Here is a 22,662-nt window from a genome sequence, read left to right as displayed (position 1 = left end):
TTTTTATAGCTTTTTATTGTGAAATGAAACAAAACACAGAAGAAAGACCACACAGAACAACTATATAGCTTTGTGAAATATTACCAGCCAAACCCCCTTGTAATCACCACTCAGATCAAGGAAAAAGAACTTTGCCAGCCATTCCAGAAATCCCTCCACATGCTCTGACTTAAAAATAGTTAGAACTTCCTCCCTGTCCATTGTAGTTATCATGATCATGTTACTCCATTTTTGACTAGTGGGAACCTCTTCAAGTTGGCTGAGTCTTTCTGACATGACTCTATATTCTTTAAACAATTTTTTTTTATGTCAGTAGCTTTTGGGGTACTAAAAAACCTCAACGGCTTTTCAGTGAAAGTGAAATCTGGCATATATTATAATATACGGATGAACCATAATATGGATTACAAAACCAATATAAGGTTTAATCTCTGCTAACTTCTAGTCTCCTGACTCTTTTCTCCAGTGACTCCATCCTTCATTCAGTCCCTTCTTTTCACCATGCTTCCTCTCACCACCAGGCCTTTGCACAGGCTGTTGACTCTGTTATTTTTACTTAATCAGCTTCTAATTATCCTTTGCCCCAGTTTTATGACAACTTCCTCAGGGAAGATTTTTTGACGTTGGTTATGTCAGGGTCAAATGCATTTTTTGGAATTTTCCTTTTGGAATGTCATTGACTCCTCCTTCATTGCAACCATTACAATTTTACTTTATTTGTTTACTATTTGATTAACTTCTATCTCTCCTATTCGTGTATAAGCGCAGTGAGGGCAATGACCAAATCTTTTCTCAACTTGTATGCACATAATACGAGTAACAAAAGGCTAGACTAGGATTTCCCAGCCTGGGCACTGCTGACCTTTTAGGCTGGATATTTGTTTCACAACATCCTGTTTTCTACCTGTGAGATGACACATACATGCATTGTAACCACATTCTGGTTATATTAATCAAAAATATCTCCAGGTGTTGCCAAATGGGCCCCTGGCAGTCAAAAGTGCCCCCAGTTAAGAACCATTGGAACAGACATATAGAAGATACTCAAAACTATTTAGTAAATGATTGTATAAATAACTCAAGATTCACATCTGAAAGTCTATGGAAGTGAATCTTTCTTTTTTTCTTTCTTTTTTTTTTTTTGAGACGGAGTCTCACTCTGTCGCCCAGGCTGGAGTGCAGTGGCCGGATCACGAGGTCAGGAGATCGAGACCATCCTGGAAGTGAATCTTTCAACTCAAGATAAAGATGGGGAGGTTGGTAGGTGAGCATATAATTGTAGATGTCTGGACTGTAAATTTGTAAGTCTTTTTCTCATCCATCTGTGGTACACTGATACATTTTCTTTACTGTCGTAGTGATACTTCAGTTAAATGGATTAAGAATAGTAATCTAATTTAGAATGAGAGCATTCTTCTCCTTGATCAGTTCTAACGAAACACCAACAATTCTTCCTTACTAACTATCCATTTTGAATAATATAGATTAGCTTCTGTATGTATAAAAATTTTCTTCAGAAGCAAGTTGTCTATGTGGGTTCTTGCTTGGGGGAATAAGGGAACAAGTGAATGGTCCTACAACTCGTGCTATGAAATTAGGTACAACTGAAGGGGTAACGTAGAGGACTTATGACTGAGAAAATATGTAGGGCTTCTTGTACTTTCTTCAATAATTTCTCCTATAGACTTGTACCTCTATAAGTAAAACATGGAATTACATGGCAATAATGATGTTAAAATCTTAGTCTGCTACTTCCTGACTTCAAGTAAGAGTCTAAAGAATTTATTATGGGACAGGAAATTGTGTAGCATGATTTCAAAAGTTATTTTCAGGTGGCTGAGCAGGGAGAATGCTGTTACAATGCATGTATATGTGAAGAATATGACATATTTAATGACTCTGAATACTATGTGATGAAAATATTTTTCTTCTCTAAGCTGCATTGGAGAGTGAGAGAGTGGTACAGCAAGTTTTTGTCTGGTAGATATGTGTATTACTTTGCTGGAGCTGCCATAAAAGTACCACAGACTGGGTGGCTTAGGTGACAGAAATTTATTGTTTTACAATTCTGGAGGCTAGAAGTCTGAGATCAAGGTGTTGTCAGAGTTGCTTTCTTTTGTGATTTTTCTCTTTGCTTTGCCTATGGCTGCCTTTTCCCTGTGTCTTGACATGGTCTTCCTTCTGTACATGTCTCTGTCCCTCTTAGAAGGACACCAGTCATATTGGATTAGGGTTCACCCTAATGACCTTGTTTTAACTTAATTACTTCTTTAAGTAATTAAGTTAAAATGTATTGTCTCCAAATACAGTCACGTTCCCAGGTATCAGAGGTTAGGATTTCAACATACAAAGATTTTTTGGGGTGTATGTATTAAAATGGGATAAAATATATCACACCAAGGAAGTCTCTTCAGTTTTTCTCCATCAAGTAGTCCATCTGTCCAGAAGTATCTCCATCTTTCATGCTATACACTTACATATGCACAAATAATCACATGTATTTACACACACACACATGCATGTAAAATAGCAGACCACAGCAAAATAGAAAGTGATAAGGCTTTGGTTGACCTTGGCCTGGGTTGGCATCCTGATTCAACCACTGGCCATCTGTAAGAGCATGAGTATGTTGTCAGAGCCATTGTCCCCAATCTCACAAACACCCACATTCCCATCATCATCTCTCTGGGGGAAAATACTTGGAGAAGTAGATGAAGGAAACTCAGATATTCAATCCCCAAAAATGTTGTTCTAATGTTCCATATTTTACAAAGTGACTATCAGGAAATACTGTCGTAATGGACCAAGTACTTCATGAAACGAGTAATTTGCTGTTGCGATAATTCTACTCCCCTCCACCTCGATATACAGACTGTATTTAATTAATCTCAAAGGGAATTTGAGCAAAAGGAGTTGAGGCTACTGGCATACTTTCCTTCAAGAAAGCTGATATTTTAAGAAACCAAATTTAAAAAAAGAAATTTGAAAACTTAAAAAATGTGAGTGGGGTTCACAATTATCAATGCAGACAGCCTCCTTGTGGAATTCCTGTAAATGCCATCATCTCAGGGACTTTCATGTCCTAGTTTAGACAAGCAAAAAACAAAACAAGGACTTCACAGAGAAAAGCTTCATGAGGGGTGGGTCACTGGGGATGTGACCTCAACAGCTGAAACCTAAGGATGATTAACAGTGATTCAGAAAGATCAGTAAAAATGAAGATAAATAAGCTCTGGTATCTTAATGTGGGTCAACGTAAAAAGAAGATTTGATTTGCAAATGTTTGACATATAAACTTTGGATTGTTATGTAGAAACACAATATTATTACATAATACATAGAATCACTGAATGTTTGTTTTAAATGGATATTTTTATGCTGTTTGCAGAAGATCTGAGTGGGTGGTATTGGGTAGGGAACCTTGGGGTAGCAATTCCTTCAAATGGAATTGGGGGAATTGTAATTTAAAAGACAATTATATTATTGTAAGTGAACCCTGTAATACACCCAGGCATAAATTATGTTTGTATTGGATATGGGACCTTGGGTTAGCAATTCCTCCAAATGCTGCCAGTGATGCTGATGCAGGGAGTCAGTTGACAGCCCTTAGAGAGATACTACTTTATAAAAACTCAGGTTTGAACCGGAATTTGTTTGTTCACCCCACTATTTTGAATTTGGCACTCTGTAAAGCTTTTCTATAGCACAAATCCCTGCCTCTATTCTAAGAAATCACTATCCAGGAGGGATAATAAAGTTAGTACTTTACTAGGACAATCATAGGCATGTTCATTTATGTATTCCATACCTACATGGCACATAGGCACATTAACACAAAGTATGGGGCAATTTAAAAGACAATTACGTTATTGTAAGTGAACTCTGTAGTACACCCAGGCATAAATTAGGTTTGTTAAGTCAGCATTCCATAAAATTCTCTGTTCACATCTTTGTACCATGTGTAAGGCCGAGATTCTTAGCTATTTCTCTCATTTCTCCTCTTTAGATATCTGTATCTCTATATATCTCATTTACAAGTAGATTATCTGTGTGTGTATATATACATATACATACACACACATACATATAGTGGGGGCTTACATGTGTTTGTGTACACATTTTTATGTGTATGATTGAAGAGGTTCTTTTTTTGTCAATTCTGTCTCTTTTTTATTATAGTTTAAGTTCTGGAATACATGTGCAGAACATGCAGGTTTATTACATAGGCATACATGTGCCATTGTGTTTTTCTGCACCCATCAACCCGTCATCTACATTAGGTATTTCTCCTAATGCTATCCCTCTCCTAGCCCTGCACTCCCCGACAGGCCCTGGTGTATGATGTTCCCCTCCCTGTGTCCATGTGTTCTCATTGTTCAACTTCCACCTATGAGAGAGAACATGTAATATTTGGTTTTCTGTTCCTGTGTTAGTTTGCTGAGAATGATGGTGTCCAGGTTCATCCATGTCCCTGCAAAGGACATGAACTCATTCTTTTTTATGGCTGCATAGTATTCCATGGTATATATGTGCCACATTTTCTTTATCCAGTCTAACATTGATGGGCATTTGGGTTGGTTCCAAGTCTTTGTAAGGTAGGCCTAGTGGTGCCAAAATCCCTCAGCATTTGCTTGTTTGTAAAGGATTTTATTTTTCCTTCACTTATGAAGCTTAGTTTGGCTGCATATGAAATTCTGGGTTGAATTTTTTTTTTCTTTAAGAATGTTGAATATTGGCCCCCACTCTCTTCTGGCTTGTAGGGTTTCTGCAGAAAGACCTACTGTTAGTCTGATTGGCTTCCCTTTGTGGGTAACCTGACCTTTCTCTCCGGCTGCCCTTAACATTTTTTCCTTCATTTCAACCTTGGTGAATCTGAAGATTATGTGTCTTGGGGTTACTCTTCTTGAGGATTATCTTAGTGGTGATCTCTGTATTTCCTGAATTTGAACGTTTGCCTGTCTTGCTAGGTTGGGGAAGTTCTGCTGGATAATATCCCGAAGTGTGTTTTCCAACTTCGTTCCGTTCTCCCTGTCACTTTCAGTCACACCTATCAATCATAAGTTTTGTCTTTTCACATAGTCCCATATTTCTTGGAGGCTTTGTTCATTCCTTTTTATTCTTTTTTCTCTAATCTTGTCTTCACACTTTATTTCATTAAGTTGATCTTCAATCTCTGATATTCTTTTTTCTGCATGATTGATTTGGCTATTGTTACTTGTGTATGCTTCAAGAAGTTCTCTTGCTGTGTTTTTCAGCTCCATCAGGTCATTTATGTTCTTCTTTAAACTAATTATTCTAGTGAGCAGTTCCTGTAACCTTTTATCAAGGTTCTTAGCTACGCTGCATTGTGTTAGAACATGCTCCTTTAGCTTGGAGTACTTTGTTATTACCACCTTCTAAAGCCTACTTCTGTGAATTCATCAAACTCATTCTCTGTCCAGTTTTGTTTCCTTGCTGGTGAGGAATTGTGATCCTTTGGAGGAGAAGAGGCATTCTGGTTTTTGGAATTTTCAGCATTTATGCACTGTTTTTTCCTCACCTTCCTTGATTTATCTACCTTTGACCTTTGATGCTAATGACTTTTGGATGGGGTTTTTGTGTGGGCATCCTATTTGTTGATGTTGATATTATTACTTTTTGTTTGTTAGTTTTTTCTCACAGTCAGGCCCCTCTTCTGCAGGTCTGCTGGAGTTTCTGGAGGTCCACTCCAAGCCCTGTTTGCCTGGATATCACGAGTGGAGGCTGCAAAACAGCAAAAATAGTTGCCTGCTCCTTCCTCTGGAAGCTTCATCTGAGAGGGGTGCCAGCCAGATGCCAGCTGAAGCTCTCCTGTATGAGATGTCTGTCAACCTCTGCTGGAAGTCATCTCTCAGTCACGAGGCATGGGGGTCAGGGACCCACCTGAGGAGGCAGTCCGTCCCTTGGCAGAGTTTGAGCACTGTGCTCGGAGATCTGCTGCTCTCTTCAGAGCTGGCAGGCAAGAGTGTTTAAATCTGCTGATGCTACAACCACAGCTGCCCCTTTCCCCAGGGCTCTGTCCCAGGGATATGGAAGTTTTATCTATAAGCCCCTGACTGGGGCTGCTGCCTTTCTTTCAGGGATGCCCTGCCCAGAGAGGAGGAATTTAGAGAGGCAGTCTGGCAACAGATGCTTTGCTGTGCTGTGGATGGGCTTTGCCCAGTTTGAACTTCCTGGTGGCTTTGTTTGCACTGTGCAGGAATAACTGCCTACTCAAGATTCAGTAAGCTTCAGCATCTCAGGTCGACTTCAGACTGCTGTGCTGGCAGCAAGAATTTCCAGCCAGTGGATCTGAGCTTGCTGGACGTTGTGGGTGTGGGACCCGCTGAGCAACATCACTTGGCTACCTGGCTTCAGTCACCTGTCCAGGGGTAGTGAATGGTTCTGTATCTCTAGTGTTCCAGGAACCACTGGGGTATGAAAATGAAACAAAACAAAACAATAAACTATTTCAGCTAGCTCAGTATCTGCTCCAATGGCTGCCCAGTTTTGTGCTTGAAATCCAGGGCCCTGGTGATGTAGGTGCCTGAGGGAATCTCCTGGTCTGTGGGTTGCAAAAGCTGTAGAAAAAGTGTAGTATCTGGGCATATAGCACCATCCCTCATGACAAAGTCCATCATAGCTTCCCTTGGCTAGGGGAGGGAGTTTCCTGGCTCTTTGCACTTCCTAGGTGAGGCAACACCACACCCTGCTTCTGCTCACCCTTCGTGGGATGCACCCACTATCTAACCAGTCCCAACAAGATGATCTGGGTACCTCTGTTGGAAATGCAGAAATAATCTGCCTTCTGTGTTGGTCTCATTGGAAGCTGTAGACTGTAGCTGTTTGTATGTGGCCATCTTGCTAGATCATCAAAGAGGTTCTTTATGAAATAATTTTACTGAGAAAAAGGGTCTAACTAGAAGATACTGAATTCACACCTTAGTGAGGGCTGTACATAGTTTGCTGAAGAGCTATCTTATGCCTAATTAAAAACAGACAAAATAATCCTAAAATTTCTATGGTACCACAAAACACCTATAATAGCCAAAGCCATCTAAGCAAAAAGAACAAAACTAGAATCATCACATTACCTGACTTCAAATTATACTACAGAGTTGTAGTTAACAAAACAGCATGGTACTGGCATGAAAACACATAGACCAATGGAACAGAATAGAGAACCTAGAACTCAATACATACATCTACAGTGAACTCATTTGCAACAAAGGTGCCAAGAATATACACTGGGGAAAGGACAGGTTTCTTCAACAAATGATGGTGGGAAAACTGAATATGCAGAAGAATGAAAGTAAACCCCTATCTCTCACATATACAAACAATAAATCAAAATGGATTAAAGGCTTAAATATAAGACCTCAAACTATAAAACTACTATAAGAAAATATTGAAAAAACTCTCCAGGACATTGGTCTGGGCAAAGATGTCTTAAGTAATACTCTCACACACAACCAAAGCAAAAATGGGCAAATGGGACAACATCAAGTTAAAAAGCTTCTGCACAGCAAAGGAAACAATCTACAAAGTGAAAAGAGAACCCACAGAAGGGAGAACCCACAAAGGGGAGAAAATATTTGCCAACCACCCCTCTGACAAAGGATTAATCATCAGAATATATAATGAACTCAAACAACACAATAGCAAAAAATCTAATAGTCTGAGTGAAAAATGGGCAAACTATAATTTGGAGATCATGGCAGATGGGAGGCAAGACTAGATTGCAGCTCCCACTCAGACAGACAGAACAGCATGTGGAGTCTCGCATTGTGAACTTTTGCTCCAGAACGGCTGCAGGAATACACTAGGAAAGCCAAGAGAACCCACAGATCCTCTGAAGGAAGTGGATTGCTCCTGCAGGACCTGGGAGACACACCCAAATACTGTCAGTGCCCAAACTGTGGAAGTGGGAAAGGAAGATCATCTGTCCCCAAACACACACCCCACTGGGGAACCTGAAGGTCTAGATTATGGGAGAAGATTCTGACCTTACCGGGAACTGAGTCAATTTAGAGAGCCATGCAAAATACAGGGGTAGAGGAAACAGCAAGAAAATCCCTGTGGTCTTGCTGGGTCCCCTAGCAAGCCATTTCTGGCTTGCCTCACAGGGGTCTTTGAGGAGGTCTGCCAGAGGCACTGGGAAAATGTCATAGGGAGGAAGAAACCTCCAATTGAACTTTGTAACAATTTGAACCCATAGAGAAGTCTCCTGGCCAGAACTTTGGGGAGGGTGTGAATCCAGTGTGCAGACTCCACAGGCTGGAAAAGAAGGAAAACCATATTTGCTTTTACAGCTGGGAGGCGGGCGGCCTGGGGCAAGTTCTCAGCCCTGCTCATCCACTGCCTGGAGACAGACCCAGTGCTGTTGGCAGAGGCACGGTGGGAGTGACACAGGCCATTTGGGTTGCATGGGAGCTGGGTGAAGTCTGTGACTGCTGGCTTTCCCCAGCATCTGCCTTCTGTGTTGGTCTCATTGGAAGCTGTAGAACCTGAGAAGCTTCCCTGAGAACCTGCATGATACAGTAGAGGCAGCCATAATCCTCCTAGGAACATAACTCCATTGACCCGGGAAACTTTCCCCTATCTCCCACACAGCCACAGCAAGACCCATCCAACTAGAGTCTGAGCTCAGACATGGCTAACCCTGTCCCCACCTAATGGTTCTTCCCTACACACCCTGGTAACTGAAGAAAAATGTTCTAGGGAGTTCTAGGGCCCTGCCCACTGCCTGTTCCTCCCCCATACTACTATAGCTGATGCTCTCTTGAAAGTGCCACCTCCTGGCAGGAAGCCAACTGGCACAAAAATAGTGCACTCATCAACCAAAACTAAGAACCTTCACAGAGTCCACTTCACCCCCTTGCCACCTCCACTGGAGCAAGTGTTGAGAGACCCGCAGACAGTTTACATCACAGGACTCTAAAGACAACCCACAGTACCAGCCCAGAGCCTGGTAGATTTGCTGCGTGGCTAGATCCAGAAGAGAGATAACGATCACTACAGCTCGGCTCTCAGGAAGCCACAGCCCTAGGAAAAGGAGGAGAGTGCTACATCAAGGAAACACCCCATGGGACAAAAGAATCTGAACAACAGCCTTGAGCATTAGACCTTCCCTCTGACAGAACCTACCCAAATAAGAAGGAACCAGAAAACCAACTCTGGTAATATGACAAAACAAGGTTCTTTAACACCCTCAAAACACCACACTAGCTCCCTAGCAATGGATCCAAACCGAGAAGAAATCCCTGATTTACCTGAAAAAGAATTCAGAAGGTTAGTTATTAAGATAATCAGGGAGGCACCAGAGAAAGGCAAAGCACAATGTAAGGAAATTTTAAAAATTGATATAAGAAGTGAAGGGAAAAATATTCAGTGAAATAGCATAAATAAAAAATCAAAACTTCAGAAAGCAATGGGCACACTTATAGAAATGCAAAATGTTCTGGAAAGTCTGAGCAATAGCATTGAACAAGCAGAAGAAAGAACTTCAGACTTCAAAGACAAAGTTTTTGCATTAACTCAATCCAACAAAGACAAAGAAGAAAGAATAAAAATATGAACAAAGCCTCCAAGAAGTCTGAGATTATGTTAAACAAACAAACCTAAGAATATTCGGTGTCCCTGAGGAAGAAGAGAAATCTAAAAGTTTGGAAAATATATTTGGGGGAAAAATTGAGGAAAACTTCCCCAGCCTTGTTAGAGAACTAGACATCCCAATACAAGAAGCACAAAGAACACCAACAAATCGATTTAACGAATACTTACAGAACATTCTATCAAGCAACTGTAGAATATGCATTCTATTCAACAGTGCATGGAACTTTCTCCAAGATAGACCATATAATAGGTCACAAACCAAGTCTCAATAAATTCAAAAAACTAAAATTATATCAAGCACTCTCTCAGACCACAGTAGAGAAAAACTGGAAATCAAATCCAAAAGGAGCCTTCAAAACCATGCAAATACATGGAAATTAAATAACCTGCTCCTGAATGATGACTGGGTCAAAAATGAAATCAAGATGGAAATTAAAAAAATTTTCAAGCTGAATGACAGTAGTGATACAACCTATCAAAACCTCTGGGGTACAGCAAAGGCAGTGCTAAGAGGAAAGTTTATAGCCCTAAACACCTATATCAAAAGTCTGAAAGAGCACAAACAGACAATATAGGGTCACACCTGAAGGAACTAGAGAAGAACAAACCAAACCAAACCAAAGCAAGGAGAAGAAAGGAAATAACAAAAATCAGAGCAGAACTAAATGAAATTGAATTTAAAAAATTACAAAAGACAAATGAAACAAAAAGCTATTTTTTAAAAAGATAAATACAACTGATAGACCACTAGCAAGATTAATGAAGAAAAGAAGAGAGAAACAAAACAGGGGATATTACAAGTAACACTACAGAAATACAAGAGATCATTCAAGACTATTATGAACAGCTTTATGCACATGAACTAGAAAATGTAGAGGAGATGGTTAAGTTCCTGGAAAAATGCAACCCTCCTAGCCTAAATGAAGAAGAATTAGATATTCTGAGCAGACTGATAACAAGCAGCAAGATTGAAATGGCAATTAAAAACTTACCAACAAAAATCAAAGTCCAGGAACAGATGGATTCACAGAAGAATTCTACCAGACATTCAAAGAAGAATTGGTATCAATCATATTGACACTATTCCACAGGATAAAGAAAGAGAGAACCCTCCCTAAATCATTGTATGAAGCCAGTAACACCCTATTACAAAAACCAGGAAAGGACATAACCAAAACCAAAACCAAAACAAAAACAAAACAAAAAACCAAAACTACAGACCAATAACCCTGATGAGCATAGATGCTAAAATCCTTAACAAAATACGAGCTAATTGAATTAAAAAAATATATCAAAAAGATAATCCACCATGATCAAGTGGGTTTCATATCAGGGATTCAGGGATGGTTTAACATATATAAGTCAATAAATGTGATACACCACATAAATAAAATCAAAGCCAAAAATCACATGATCATCTCAATAGATAGCAGAAAAAGCAATCAACAAATCCGGCATCCCTTTATGATTAAAACTCTCAGCAAAATCGGCACATATACACAAGACATATCTCAATGTGATAAAAGCTGTCTATGACAAACCCACAACCAACATAATACTGAATGGAGAAAAGTTGAAAGCATTCCCTCTGAGAACTGGAACAAGACAAGGATGCCCACTCTCACCACTCCTCTTCAACATAGTAGTGGAAGTCCCAGCCAGAGCAATCAGACAAAAGGAAGAAATAAAGGGCATCCAAATTGGTAAAGAGGAAGTCAAGTTGCTGTTTGCTTATGATATGATTCTTTACCTAGAAAACCCAAAAGACTCCTCCAGAAAGCTCCTAGAACTGATGAAAGAATTCAGCAAAGTTTCAGGATACAAAATTAATGTACACAAATCAGTAGCTCTTCTACACACCAACAGCGACCAAGTGGAGAATCAAATCAAGAACTCAACCCCCTTTACAACAGCTGCATAAAAAAATAAATAAAATACTTAAGAATATACCTAACCAAGGAGGTGAAAGATCTCTACAAGGAAAACTACAAATCACTGCTGAAGGAAATGATAGATGACACAAACAAATGGAAACACATCCCATGCTCATGGATAGGTAGAATCAATATTGTGAAAATGACCATACTGCCAAAAGCAATCTAAAATCAATGCAATTCCCATTAACATACCACCATTATTCTTCACAGAATTAAAAAAAAATTCTAAAATTCATATGGAGCCAAAAAAGAGCCCACATAACCAAAGCAAGACTAAGCAAAAAGAGCAAATCTGGAAGCATCACATTACCTTATTTCAAACTATACTACAAGGCCATAGTCACCAAAACAGCATGATACTGGCATAAAAATAGGCACACAGAACAATGGAAGAGAATAGAGAACCGACAAATACATCCAAATTCTTACAGTCAACTGATCTTTGACAAAAGAAACAAAAACATAAAGTGGGGAAAGGACATCCAATTCAACAAACGGTGCTGGGATAATTGGCAAGCCACATGTAGGAGAATGAAATTGGATCCTCATCTCTCACCTTATTCAAAAATCAACTCAAGATGGATTAAGGACTTAAATCTAAGACCTGAAACTATTAAAATTCTAGAAAATAACTTTGGAAAACCTTCTTAGACATTGGCTTAGGCAAGGATTTTTTGACCGAGAGCCCAAAAGCAAATGCAACAAAAACAAAATAAAGAGCTGGGACCTAATTAAACTAAAGAGCTTTTGCCTGGCAAAAGGAACAGTCAGAAGAGTAAACAGACAACCCACAGAGTGGGAGAAAATCTTCACAATCTGTACCTCTGACAAAGGACTAATATCCAGAATCTACAACAAACTCAAACAAATTAGCAAAGAAAAAAAAAATCCCACCAAAAAGTGGACTAAGGACATGAATAGACAATTCTCGAAAGAAAATATACAAAGGGCCAATAAACATATGAAAAAATGCTCAACATCACTAATGATCAGGGAAATGCAAATCAAAACCACAATGTGATACCACCTTACTCCTGCAAGAATGGTCATAATAAAAAAAATAGATGTTGGCATAGATGCCAACAGGGAACACTTCTACACTGCTGGTGTGAATGTAAGCTAGTGCAACCACTATGAAAAACAGTGTGGAGATTCCTTAAAGAATTAAAAGTAGAACTACCATTTGATTCAGCATTTCTACTACTGGGTATCTACCCAGAGGAAAAAAAGTCATTATACGAAAAAGATACTTGCACACGCATGTCTATAGCAGCACAATTCACAATCGCAAAAATGTGGAACCAACCCAAATGCTCATCAATCAACAAGTGGATAAAGAAACTGTGAGATATATGTGTGTATATATATGTGATGGAATACTACTCAACCATTAAAAGGAATGAATTAATGGCATTCACAGTGACCTGGATGAGACTGGAGACTATTATTCAAAGTGAAGTAACTCAGGAATGGAAAACCAAACATCATATGCTCTCACTCATAAGTGGGAGCTAAGCTATGAGGATGTAAAGGCATAAGAATGACACAGTGGACTTCGGGGACTCAGGGAGAAAGGGTGGGAAGGGGCTGAGGGATAAAAGAGTAGAAATTGGGTTTAGTGTATACTGCTCAAGTGATGGGTGCAACAAAATCTCACAAATCACTGCTAAAGAATTTACTCATGTAACCAAACACCACCTATTCCTCAATAAACTATGGAAATAAAATAAATAAATAAAAATAAAAATAAAATGACCAAAGTAAAAGTTGAAAAAAGAAAGAACTATCATTTGACTCAGCAATCCCAAAACTGGACATATGCAGGAAAAAATAAATCATTTTACCAAAAAACACACACACCAGTATGCACTACTTAGAATAGCAAAGACATGAAATCAACCTACATGCCCATCATCTGTGGATTGGTTAAAGAAAATGTAGTACTTTTACACCATGGAATACTGTGCAACCATAAAAAAGAATGAAATCATATCCTTTGTAACAACATGGATGCAGCTGGAGATTATTATCCTAAGGGAATTAATGCAGGCACAGAATACCAAATACCACGTGTTCTCATTTAAAAATGGCAGCTAAACAAGGGGTACTCATGGGCATAAAGATAACAACAATAGACACTATGGACTACTAAAGGGGAGAGGGAGATGGGCAAGAGTTGGAAAATTATTGGGTACTATGCTCAGTACTTGGGTGATGGGAGCAATCATACTGCCAAACGTCAGCATCACACAATATACCCACGTAATAAACCTGCACATAGACTCCTAAATCTAAAATAAAAGTTGAATATGTATAAGTGAAAACAAATGAGCAAAAGACCTGAATAGATGTTCCCCAAAAGAAGACATACAAATGGTAAACAGGCATATGAAAAGGTGTTCAACATCATTGATTATCAGATAAATGCAAATCAAACTACAATGAAATATCATCTCACCTCAGTTACATTGACTTTTATCCAAAAGACAGACAATAATTAATACTGGTAAGGATGCAGAGAAAGGGGAATCCTTGTATACAGTTGGCGGGAATTTAAATTATTTCAACCCTGTGGCACAGTATGGAGAGTCCTTAGAAAAATAAAACTAGAGCTACCATACAATCCAGCAATCCCACTGCTAGGTATATATTGAAAAGAAAGGAAATCAGTATATTAAAGAGTATATATATGCATATATATATGCATATACATATGCGTATATATATGCATATATATATGCATATACATATGCGTATATATATAAGGAAATCAGTATATTAAAGAGTATATATATGCATTCTCATGTTCACTGCAGCGCTGCTCACAATAGCCACGATTTGGAAGCAAGTGAAGTGTTCATCAACAGATGAATGGATAAAGAAAATGGGGTACATAGGGCCAGGCCAGGCCCCGTGGCTCACATCTGTAATCCCAGCACTTTGGGAGGCCAAGGCAGGTGGATCACCTGGGGTCAGGAGTTCAAGATCAGCTCGGCTAACACGGTGAAACCCTGTCTCTACTAAAAATACAAAAATTAGCTGGGCATGGTGGCGCATGCCTGTAATTCCAGCTACTCAGGAGGCAGAGGCAGGAAAATTGCTTGAATCTGGGAGGCGGAAGTTGCAGTGAGCAGAGATTGTACCACTGCACTCCAGCCTGGGTGACAGAGCAAGACTCTGTCTCAACAACAACAATAAAAAGCACACACACACCAAAAAAAAAAAAAAAAAGGAAAAAGAAAGAAAAAAAATGGGGTACATATACAAAATGGAGTATCATTCAGCCATTAAAAAAAAAATGAGATCCTGTAATTTGAAACAACATGGATGGTACTGAAGGACAATATGTTAAGTGACATGTTGTTGCTTATTTGTGGGAGCTAAAAATCAAACCAGTTGAACTCATGGAGATAGACAGGGTGGGGGGAAGGTGGGGAGGTGGGGATAGTTAATGGGTGCAAAAATGTAGTTAGACAGAATGAATAAGACCTAGCATTTGATAGCACAATAGGGTGATTACAGTCAACAAAAAATTATTGTACATTTAAAAATAAAAGAATATGATTTGGAACATTTGTAACATCAAGATATGATAAATGCTTGAGATAATGGATACCCCATTTACCCTGATGTGATTATTTTGCATTGTATGCCTGTATAAAAATATCTCATGTACTCTATAAATATATACACCTACTATGTATCCACACAAATGAAAAATAATAAAAAAAAAACACAACAAGGAACAGACAACATAACATGACATACTGGAAGGTCTGATACAAGCTACCAGTTTACTGTTATTAAGTACATTGATTTGAATACTCTGAGAAGTAGATGCCAATGCAGGATTAGATGTGAAACAGATATTGGGGTAAATTTTATTAGAGAGGAGGGGGAGGGAGCCAGGGAAGGCAGGGAGAGCTGTTGGACAATGATGCAGATCTGACCCTTATATAAAAGGAAGGCTTGAACAGGTAGAATCTCAGGCTGCAGGATAGTTCTAAGAGTTTCAACAGAGTTGATGGAGTGTCCTTATCCAATCTTTTAAGTCACAGTTAACCTACATCTTCCAGGAATGGGGTTGCCTTCGTATTCCTAACATAATCATTGGCTGCAAGCAGTCTATGGGACATGTGGCCATGCCACAGACACAGTGGTGGATTGGGTTTTAGCATCTGGCGAAATTCAAATCCATGAATCATGCTTTCTGCCTCTGGAGAGCTGAGTGGCACAATTTCATGGCCACCTCATTAAAGAACTGATACTAGGGAGAAAATGACTGTTCTGATCAACTCGTTCCTCTTGTCCTTGCTTTGTGAAAGTTCTTTACTCCATACCCCTTGTTGTTCTGTATGTTACTTCTTATTTTCAGAATGTGCTTAATGTGACCTTTGATTTATGAAGGCACAAAAATGATATCCCAAGGTTTTACGGTAATATTTCGAGGAAGCAGAAGTTTCCTTCAATAAACTCTGAAGTGGGCTGATTTTTTCTTGTTCTTATGAATCTGGGAAAGACGTTAGTGACGGTGAGAATGATGATGATGATAAAATCTCTGACCTTTTACTATCTGTGCAATAAAAATCCTTAAAGGGAAAGAGTAACATTCTTATTAGACAGAAACATTACCACCCTGACACACCCTGGGTGTTACTTTCTGACTCCACGTCTGGCAAGAGTAGGAGCTTGGTAGTTCCTTTTTAACAATTTCATGCCAATTATTGCATAGACTGCACAAGTGGAGAGACAGGTAGTGAGCAGGGGAAACCTGGAGAAATAACATGTCTTGGCTAATTATTCATTCTCTTCCAGTCAATGGATTGTCAGGATTAAAATCTAGACTCATTAGAGATACTTTTAGCAAGTTCAGATGAGAGCTAATGGTGGACTGGACTAGGACAGTATGGATGGAGATGGTGCAACTATTTTCTTGGATTAGCAAGAGATAATTAATCCTGTGGTTTGGTCTTGGCTAACCAGTCCTTTATTCAGAACTCCAACCAGACTAGGAGATTTGGGACAATATTTCAACTCCTTCTCTCTCAGTCAAAGGACTGGCAAGTGCTAGGCAGGTGTTAGAACCCATTTGGGTGGTCTATGATAAAGGTAAGAACTCTACTTTCATGAACTGATGTTTAGGGAGGGAAACTGAAGCAAAAGCTAATTATACAGAGTCTGGCCTGTCTAGAAGCCAGGCCAGGAATACATTAGGGTGATCAGGACAGATGCAGGAATCCAGGAGGGCAGGCAGCTAACATCAGGATGGCTTTCATCAGCAGAAAGATGACTGCAACAGTGCCGGTTCTGGGTCAAGACTTCAGGTCCAGGAAGACTGGCGAGCAAGTGCCAGAGAGACCTGGTGGGTTATCATCAAGTAGGACTAACCTCGAACCTGTGCAAAGGAGACACTAACTTGGTGAGGATCATATAGGGCCACAGCTGGCTCTTACCCATAAGCACCATCTACTGGTCTTTAGGCCAAACTGCACAGCCCAATATAAAACCTGCCTAGAGAAGTGCATAGCCTAAGACCCTATCCAGCATACTCTATAGTCACACACCCTAGGAAGGGGAGGAATGTCAAGAAAAAAAAATATAAAGAAACAAACAAACAAAAAAACCTATCTGCATGAAAATAATTACAAACATTAGAAGTGTCAGTCTTTCCAGATGAGAGGGAAGCAGTGTAAGAATTCTGAGCTGTGAAAAACGCGAATGTGACACTACCAAAGGATCACACTAGCCAAATAGAAATAGCCTTTAATGGAAAGTCAGTACCCAAAATGGAAAGTCAGTAATGACAGATAAAGAATGCAAACAATGAGATATCATCTTACACCAGGCAGAATGGCTATTATTAAAAAGTCGATTTTGGTAAGGATGCAGAGAAAAAGAATGCTTATATACTATTGGTGGGAATGTAAATTAGTACAACCTCTATGGAAAACAGTATGGAGATTTCTCAAAGAATTAAAAATAGAACCACTATTTGATCCAACAACCCCACTACTGAATATCTACCCAAAAGAAAATAAATCATTATATGAAAAAGATACCTGCACTCATATATTTATCACAGCACTATTATCAATAGCAAAGATTTGGAATCAACCTACGTGTCCATCCACAGGTCAATGGATAAAGAAAATGTGGTATATATATTCAGCCTTAAGAAAGGATGAGGTCATGTCTTTTGCAGAACATACATGGAACTGGAGGCTGTTAAGTGAAACAAATTAGACCCAGAAAGACAAATACCACATGTTCTCACTTATAAGTGGGAGATAAATAATGTGTACAGTGGACATACAATGTTCAATAGCAGACACTGGAGACTTGGAATGATGGGAGGCTGGAAAGGGGGTGAGGGATGTGAAACCACATAATAGATAAAATATTATTTGGATGATGGTTACACTGACTGCTCAGACTTCACCACTACACAACCTATCCATGTAACAAAACTGCACTTGTACCTGTTGTATTTGTACAAATAAAAAAGGGGAAAAAGATTATTTCTTAATCAAATTACTTGTCTAGGGGCCTCTAAGGAAAACAACTTTGCATCCAACAGTTGGGCAGCACTGTGAAAAAAAATTATTCTTCAAGGACATAGTTTATAGAAGGCTACAACAAAAGACATTTAAAGGCTATTCTATCTATGTTATGATGGAGGTCTTTGCAATCTGGGTCACAATGATTAACTTTGAGAATTTTACTGTAGTCAGCGATATGGTTTGGATCTGTGTCTCATCAAATCTCATGTCAACTTGTAATTCCCAATGTTGGAAATGGGGCCTGGTGGGAGGTGGTTTGATGATGGAGGGTAGATTTCTCATGAACTGTTTAGCAACATCTCCTTGGTGTTGTTCTTGTGCAAGTGAGTGAGTTCTCATGAGATCTGGTTGTTTAAAAGTGTGCAGCATCTCCAGTCAATGGAATATTGGAGTATACATGTCAAAGTAAAGACCAGTATTACCCTTTAGGAATATTCTTGGTTCTCAAAATAATTTTCCAACAAATACAAAGTTCCCTAAACATGGTCCTCTAAGTCTGCTGTTTCAAGTGTATTCCCATTATATCTGTCATAGCAAGGTTCAGCCCAAGTCCCAAATTCTTATTGCCCTGGAAAACTGAGACAATATTTACATTTTATGTGTAGAAAAGGAGATTCTGATATCTTCACTTGGATAAAGAAACAATGGAAAACATTTAATTTTCTTTTGTTACTTTCCTCTGTTACTTTAAAAATAACTCCCTTATTATGGTTTTCCAGAATTTGAAGAAAGTATACATATTCACTCAACATACCATAAAAATTTCATAGACTTTGAGCATGTACCTGCCCAGATATTATCTTGCCATATTAAAGTCTGCTAATTAAAAAAAAAATCTTTGTTCTTATTATAATTCTCTTTTTCTTACTTTCCTTGGTATATTAGACATTTACAATGGAACATATGTTTGTTATGTACTCTTTGAGATGTGACTATGACCCTAGGTGATGATTACACAGTCTTAAGGTTCACCCATTTAGAGTTTGGTCCATCATTGATTGATTGATGATTAAACACATTTATGTGTAATATGATGTGTCCATCACTGTTCTAAGTTTTGGGGATACAAAGATGAATAAAACAGGCAAGATTCCCACTTTCATGAAGCTTACATTATATCTAGTGAAACAGATAACCAACAGGTTAAATAAGTAAATGAGATATTATCAGACAGTGATAAACTCCATGGAGAAAATACCACAAGATAATAGGATAGAGAATGATTGGAAGAAGACGTCATCAAAAGCATCTTCTCTGAAGAGGTGACATTTGTGACGAAATCTGTAAAGTAGGAAAAAAACAGCTACCACATTGTGGAGAAAAGTAGTTCAAACAAAGGGGAAAGGGAACAGAACTTGTAAAGGACTTGAAGCTGGAAGAAAGTCAGCATGTCTGAAACAGCACACTACTAAATTTGATTATGCACATTTGATTATGAGGATTTTGAAAATCCTATTGTCAGATATCTTTATGAAGAAACTGAGATCCAGAGAAATTACTTGATTTGTGTGAAGTGCCCAAAAAGTCTAGCAAAACTAGAACCAACTCTGTTCTTCTGATTCTATCGAATACTTCCCTCTTACTATCCAGCAATAAAACTCAGTGACTCTTTAGGACCTTAAAGAAAATGAGTGGAGAATTAGAAGATACTTAGGAGGACAAGTATCTATTCATTTAAACAATGTCACACTGCTTTCAATAACTTATTAGACTAAGGGTTTAACATTTTTCTAAAGATTAAAACTAATGAGAACGATCCCATTTCTTAGTATATATACAAAGGAAATGAAATCAGCATGTTGAAGAGATGTCTGCACATCCATGTTCATTGCAGCACTGTCCACAATAGCCAAGATATGGAATCAATCTAAAAAAGGCAGTTACCAGAGTCCGGAAGCTGGGGAGGGATGGAGAAAAGGGAGATTTTGATCAAAGGGTATAAAGTTTCAGTTAGACTTGAAGAATAAGATATACTGATCTATTGTACTATATGGTGACCACAGTTAATAATAATGTACCATGTATTTCAAAATTGCTAAACGAATAGATTTTAAACATCCTCACCACAAAAAAATAATAAGTTGGTGAGATGATGGATATGTTAATTGCTTGATTTAATCTTTCTACTGTATACAATAGTCTTCCCTTTTTCATGTTATGCTATCTGAGGTTGTGGTTACCCATAGGCAACTGAGGTCGGAAAATATTAAATAGAAAATTCCAGAAATAACTCAAAAGTTTTAAATTGTGTGTTGTTCTGAGTAGCATGATGAAATTCCCCAATCCAGGATGTCAATCATCCCTTTGTCCAGCATATCCACATGGTACGTGCTACCTTCTTGTTAGTTACTTGTTGTCTCATGTATAAGATCAACTGTTGCTGTATCCCAGTGCTTGTGTTCAAGTAACCCTTATTTCACTTAATAATGGCCTCCAAAGAGCAAGAGTTGCAATGCTAGCATATTGTTGTAATTTTCCGTTTTGCTGTTAGTTATTGTTGTTAACCTTTTATTGTGCCTAATTTAAAATTAAACTTTATCATAGGTATATATGTATGAAAGAAACAGCATATATAGGGTTCTTTCTATCCATGGTTTTGTGCATTCACTGGGGGTCTTGAAACGTATCCCCTTTAGATAAGGGGGGACTACTGTATACATATCTCAAAAGACCACGATGTATCCCATAAATATATGCAACTATTTATCAATACAAATTAAAACACACAATGAGAATTTCTTGAAACTAAATATATATTGTATTTAAGACTCAGTTGATGGCTTTATGTTTCAAAGCAATATTTCACATGATGAGTTTCTATTTCCCTTTTTTTTTTTTTTTTTTTGAGATGTAGTCTTGCTCTGTTGCCTAGGCTGGAGTACAATGGCACAATCTCAGCTCAGTGCAACCTGTGCCTCCTGGGTTCAAGCGATTCTCCTGACTCAGCCTCCCGAGTAGCTGGGACTACAGGTGCACACTACTGCCCTGGCTAATTTTTGTATATTTAATAGAGAATGGGTTTCACCATGTTGGCCAGGCTGGTCTTGAACTCCTGACCTCACATGATCCTACCATGACCTCCCAAAATGCTGGGATTACAAGCATGAGTCACCACGCCCAGCTGATGAGTTTCTATTTCTATAGTTAACTATTGTTACAAGCCTTTCCTTAGAGTTTGGTATAGAAGAAACATTATACCATTGAGATTTAACTTACATCAGATTCTTTGTCATCTTCTGGGCTGTGATGGTTAGTTATATGCGTTATCTTTGCTAGTCTAGACACTCCTGTGAGATTATCTTTTAGATGAGATTAATATTTAAATCAGTAGATTTGGGTAAGCAAATTACCCTCCATAATGCTAAAGGTCCATGGTGTGATGTGGCAATAGGGATATGCAAAACATCACGATTGGATACATCCAATCAAATATTTGTAAGAGGCAAAGTTCTGGGTGAATGTGCATATAATACTTTCACATACTTTTATCAAACTAGTGAGTATAATGAAATGGACTAGCTGCTTCTATTACATAATTTCACTAGACCAAGTGGAAAAGAAAGGATGAGTTCAGGAGTTCAAATTCTAAGCTCAAGCACTGCATAAATGGTGGAAAAACTTGTATGTCTGTCCTCAAAGTGACCTATATCTCTTGTAGTGGTAGAACTGAGGTTTCTGATAACCAAATGCAGAATCTCATGCTGTGAATTGGTGATTTACAATGCATATTGAATTCCCATCCTTGCAGGATGTGTACTGTTAAAGCAAGGGCATGAATTGAGAAGAAATGGGCTCTAGAAAATTGAAATGGGGACATATGAGACGATTCTGATGAAGGTGGGAGTATAGAACCCCTGAATTCTGGTCAGTCTTTTGCCAGTAAAGCAGCCACTTCACCCTTGACTGAGATTAACTCTACTTTTTCACTAATGGCATCCCCTGAGGTAATTGCCTTATAGGACAATAGGACCCACTCCTACAACTCCTCTTTGCTTTTATTTATTTACTTTAGAGAGGGTCTCACTCTGTTGCCCAGGCTGGAGTGCAGTGGTGTGATCCCGGCTCACTGCAGCTTCGACCTCCTAGGCTCGAGTGATTCTCCCACCTTAGCCTCCCAAGTAGCTGGGAATACAGGCATGTGCCACCATGCCCGGTTACTTTTTCTATATATTTTTGGAGAAATGGGGTTTCGCCATGTTGCCCAGGCTGGTCTCAAACTCCTGGGCTCAAGTGATCCACCCACCTTGGCCTCCCAAAGTGCTGGGATTACAGGTGTGAGCCACCACACCTGACCCCTCTTTGCTTTCACCCCCACAGTTACATAAGCCAATTTCTTAAAATAAATTTTTCCTTTTATATTGCTTTAGAGGAAAGGTAAAATTATAAATTTGGAGTTAATTGAATGATAGCAGTCTACACTTTTTGGAGTTTAAGGTTTTGGGAGACCTTTTTTAAAAATGAGAATGATCTGTAGCAACTAAGTGCATCAGGCACAGAGAATTAATCAAAGTCCAAATTCCGATACAATGAAGGCAAATCTAGCATTTGGATGG

At 38.7% G+C, this 22,662-nt stretch overlaps 1 long non-coding RNA gene across 1 annotated transcript in view; it reads right to left on the bottom strand.

Moving 5' to 3' along the window:
* The window catches only part of LOC144334211 (uncharacterized), a 91,987-nt gene that overhangs the window by 23,117 nt on the left and 46,208 nt on the right, over nucleotides 1-22,662 (bottom strand). The gene's annotated exons all lie outside the window — the stretch shown is intronic.

Source organism: Macaca mulatta, chromosome 14, assembly GCF_049350105.2.
Source record: "Macaca mulatta isolate MMU2019108-1 chromosome 14, T2T-MMU8v2.0, whole genome shotgun sequence".
NCBI classification, from domain to species: Eukaryota; Metazoa; Chordata; class Mammalia; order Primates; family Cercopithecidae; genus Macaca; species Macaca mulatta.
Note: the sequence above shows the minus strand (reverse complement) of the source record. Positions and strands in the feature narration are given on the sequence as shown.